The sequence below is a fragment of the Myxocyprinus asiaticus genome, chromosome 46 (assembly GCF_019703515.2).
Source record: "Myxocyprinus asiaticus isolate MX2 ecotype Aquarium Trade chromosome 46, UBuf_Myxa_2, whole genome shotgun sequence".
Taxonomy (NCBI): Eukaryota; Metazoa; Chordata; class Actinopteri; order Cypriniformes; family Catostomidae; genus Myxocyprinus; species Myxocyprinus asiaticus.
The window spans coordinates 1,317,501-1,322,500 of NC_059389.1; the positions used below are offsets into that span (position 1 = coordinate 1,317,501).

At 37.1% G+C, this 5,000-nt stretch overlaps 1 protein-coding gene across 1 annotated transcript in view; it reads right to left on the bottom strand.

Annotated features, from left to right (window-relative positions):
- The window catches only part of nell2a (neural EGFL like 2a), a 147,816-nt gene that overhangs the window by 141,129 nt on the left and 1,687 nt on the right, over positions 1–5,000 (bottom strand). The gene's annotated exons all lie outside the window — the stretch shown is intronic.

The following is a 5,000-nucleotide window of genomic DNA, read 5'->3' on the forward strand; positions in this document are numbered from 1 at the left end:
TTTTCCTCAGAGGCTTAACACAGACCTGGCTGAGAGTCACAAACATAGGAAACGATTTGTAATGACTAAATATAGATGAAAGAATCAAATGGCAGTGAATTTGGAGATGTTTTATGCCCAAGACATTCTCACTGTAAGAACGTCAACACAGATGCTTCTGGCTACACAAGCTCAATTTCACGTTAATCATGTCAGATAGGTAGCATGAAAGAAATGTAGGATGGGACCTGATTTTATCCATTCAAAATAGATCGGATGGTCTCTGTATGACAGATGGTTGAAAAATAAGAGGGTTTGATGACGTCAACTGAAAAGAAACATCGTTGTTACATTTTGATGAAACAATATTTTTAGATATACAGATTTCAGTTTCATAACAAAATTCCATCAAATTGAATTGACAGAATATGAAATTGAAATTTGTAAATGTTGAGTAATCTTTAACAAACTAAGCTGAAGAAAATATAAATATTTTAAGTTTTATTCATTTAAAAAAAAATTAAATAACACAATTTAATTTGATGGAATTTTGTTATGAAATTTAAATGCATAAAACTATTTTCCTTTTAAATAAAGTTCACTGTATAACTCATATTGGGAATGGCCGAGGGTTATGGAAATTACTATACACAAGTAGGGTGTCAACTCAAAGCCGCATATCAAATTTAGCGACAATCGGCCACATGGTGGCGGTATAATGAGCTAATTTGCATTTTTGCTCATAACTCCGGAACCGTATAGGCTACAATACAAATTTGTATCTTCTCTGAATCCACCAGTGCCCCACAATGATATGGTCACTTGAATTTCCATTTAAGCAAGGAACTTTTATTTTACAATTTCGATTTATTCGAAAAACCTACTTTTTCAAACTCATCCTAGGCCGTCTCATGAAACTTGGTATACATCATCTACAGACCCTCCTGAAAAAATTTATCAAAAGAATTTTGATGTGTCAAAACCTTCCAAAGATATAAGCAAATATGTTTTGGGCGTGGCCTATAATGACTAATTAGCCTGTATCTTGTGAGTGCAATTTTCAAACTTAACAAAAATTGTACACATGGACAAGAGAACACTCTGAGGTAACATAATGCGTTTCATTCATTTTTTATGCTAGGGGGTGCTATAACTTAAGAAAATCCTATTTTTTGCAACTGTGCTCAAAAAAGGTGAAATGTCACATAAAAATAGCTGTCCACAGCATCCACAGGATCTTTCTGTCAAATTTATTTGTTTTGGTCATCATGTCATATGTGCTTGGCCCCCAACAATAATCGCTTTTGGCTATATTTATACATTATTTTCGTTACATTGTACTTATAATGATATTTTAGATCTCTAACCCAACCACTTATAAACAAAAAAACATGAAACGTTTTTGAAAACCTTACCCCACCCCTACACCTAAAACTAACCAATTCTCAACAATATAAAAGATGTAACAAGCAGATATAAGTACAGTCACAAAATTTTGTCCAAAAAATTATAAAAAAAAGCACAATAATATTTCAAACGACTCCTGCTGCTTATAATATAAATGCAAAACATTACAATGTTGCAATCGCATACTGGTTTGGAACAGCATGAGGGTGAGTAAATGATGACAGAATTGTACTTTTTCTGTGAACTATTGCTTTAATTGTCCTAGCACAACAGAGTTATCTGTGATTACAGACCTGCACTGCTCCTTTGTTCAGGAGGGTTGTCTGTACGGCCCGTTTAGTGTGACCGATATGACCAAAATCTCTCGCTGATATCTGCATCCATTAATCATGAAGGCTGCACATCTTCTAGAATCTCTGACACCATATGACAGCGCTGTCACATGGTGGAATAAAACCCTGTAGCTGGTCAAGGGCACCTTCAATCCTGATGGGACGCTCGGTGACCCTCCGTCTGCGGTTCCCTCCTCTCTCACTCTGACAGCTGTGCGGCTCTGAGACTCTGAAAAGGGCGGCCACATTTCACGTCTCCTGCACTGTGAGAGCACGAGTCTCACACGGGTCGCAGGACTAGAGTTTAAAGACTCGCGAATCACACAAGATTGAGACTGTTGTAGATTTAGGCTCTGTTTGGAAGAGCACACTACCATAGTCCTTCGATTTCTAGTAAAAATTACGTGACCATAGCGACACTTTTGTGAAATTATTTTACGCGGTTGCTCATACGTATCACAGCAGTTCTGAGGTGAAATGTCCACTGTGTGGCGCTAAAAGCGAGTTAAATATTCTCTTAAACAGATGAGGTTTTTAAGGTTAATGCTCTATTAAGTTTTAAAATTAACAAAACCGACCTCCCTACCCTAAACCTTAAACCTAAACCTAACCAAGAGTGTCAGAAAAAGCAAACGTGAGATTAAAAATACAATTAACGCCATTTTGTGGTGCTTCTATGACACTTTGTGCTCACGTGTGGACTCACGTGCTCTTCAGGGCTCGTATCCCACTCCGTTACATCACAAGTGCAACACTCTATCAGTCGAGCTACCGCGCAATTTGACCACACTCGAACGAGCTTGTAAATGTAGTTAAATGTTAAAATGAGTCATGCGCTTTAGTAAAAGTGTTTAGATGTCATGAGATAGCATTGTGTGAGGAGCACAACGAAAAGTATGTTTTTATGAACTGATAATCTGCTGTTTTACTCGATATATGTGTGAAAGTGAATAAAAGTCATTGTTGTTGTAGCGCCTCTAGTGTTCATTTCATTAGGAAACAGCAGCCATACATGACTAAATACGGACCAACCTTTCTGAGTCTTGAACTATCCAGCAAATACACCCAAACATCCCAGCCAGACTGATCTATGGAACTATTTGTGGTCCAAAGACTCTTTCCACCTGCATGAATACCCTGCTGTCCCAATTAGGAGGGAAAGGTTGAGTCCGTGGTGCTCCGATTTTATCCTGCTGGTCTCAGCGGTCTTCCCTCTGTCACTTAGAGCATATCTCACTGACACTGCGACAAGAAATACAACATTTAATGCCTGAAACGATGCCACTATGAACTCTGTGTGTGTGCGAGATTGCATTCGCTTCGTAGGTATGATCACAAATATAAGATGATTTCCAGCAACAATAGAGTGTGGGCAGGGGTGTTTATGTATGCGAGCGTCACAAACTAGAATAGAGAGAATATGTCTGCAGAGAGTTGATTTAATCACATGATCTTCCTTTCATTTGCATTTGCCCGTCAGGCAGAACTCGAGACGCTCATCTAATGAGCTCGGGTGTGCTGCGACAAATGTAAACAAAGTAGAAATCAGGAAATCAGAACATCTAGAATGAAGATTCTGAATTAAAATCTGAATTAGATTCCATTGTCTGTATGAATGCACATTTGAAATGTTAAAGTTCATGAGAAATGGGACATTGCAACAAATGGCCAATAATTGAAATGATGATGTACGTGATTGACAGCGCATGAAATGTAAAAGCATCGCTGTCGATAACAAAGACATCCATTAAAAAAGAAAACAGGGTCATTTTTGATTTCATCATTACTTAAAAGTTGGCTTTAAAGTTGAAATGTGTCATTTCTATGCAATTAGTCTCACCAAATAAATTGCAATCAGTTTGAACGGCCCCACTGGATTTGTGAGTTTGGGGTGGAACTATCGGTTTGGCGACTAATAGCAAACATGGGGGGCGTTTGACACTTGTTTAACCCTCCTGTTGCGTTCAGGTCATTTTTGACCTGGGAGAGGTAGAAAATAATTTTTCAATTTTTCTACACCCCTGCCAAGTTGCATCGAGCAGTTATGAGTAATAGGAAATTAATTCAAATGAATAGTAATTCTCACATTAAATGTTAATATAAATTGTGTATTACATTATATTTAGATGAAACTTTACAGAAGTGTTGATAAAAAAGATGTCTTCTCATGTATCACACTGGTTTTGCTGTAGTTACTGTATATTTTGAAATGTCACAGAATTTCTTCATTTTATTATTTTTAAAAAATGGCATATTATTTAATAACTTTTATATTTGCCAGTTAACATGCCAAGAATATCAATCTTTATACATGTATGAACAGTTAAGAACCTATTAATGTCTTTTAATATAGTTTTAGATGAAAACCATCGGGTTATGGTTTTTGTGGAACACAAAAAGATGTGCTGTGCAGTATGTAAGTCTCAGTCACCATTCACTTTCATTGCATCTTTTTTCCATGATGACTGAGGTTGTAATTCTGCCTCATATGGGTTTGGAGTAAATCATGACAGAATTTTCCCAATCCCTTTAAACGTAATGTAACAAACGTAAACAAAAGATGCTGTCAGGGATTTTCTGCATTGTGTATTTTAAATAAGTTGTCAAGGCTTTACACAAACTGCAACATCATTATGAGGAAATGAAATCTCATTTTACAGCATTTTTTTTTACAGCAACTTACAGCATTCAAAATATCTGCATGTTACACAACAGCACAGTCCTGGCACATGGCTTTTATTTGAGTTTTATTCCCCAGTAACTGCAGTGTCAAGCACATCTCACAAATAAAAACTCTGAATTGCATAAATTACAGTGTCCAAACCTTGCGACTTGTTGCATCAGAACACAGTTTTCTTTATTTGTCAACACCAGAAATGACTGGATGGTTGATCACACAGTTTTAACAGAGATCTGTGAATTGTCTGAGGACTAGTCTGATTATGCATCCTATTATATTCTCCAGCGTCTGTTTTTATGAAGAGTCACGGCCCTTTTGTTTCCAGAGAGGCTCTCGATATTCATGGGCCCCTCGAGGGGCCGTTAAGTCCACAGAGACGAGACACAAAACAAACAGCGAGCGTTAGATGCAGATAAGCACTTCGGCAGCTGTTGAGTTGTTTGGAGCAGTTTGGGTAGATGTGCTTGTCTGCATATTTTGAGTGGCTCATAAAATGTTTTGCAGATAAATGTGAAGTATGACTAAAATTATAGATAAGCATCTAATGTTTTTCTTTTGCATGTGCATGCATCTGTTAGACCCCAAATAGGTCATTATATACA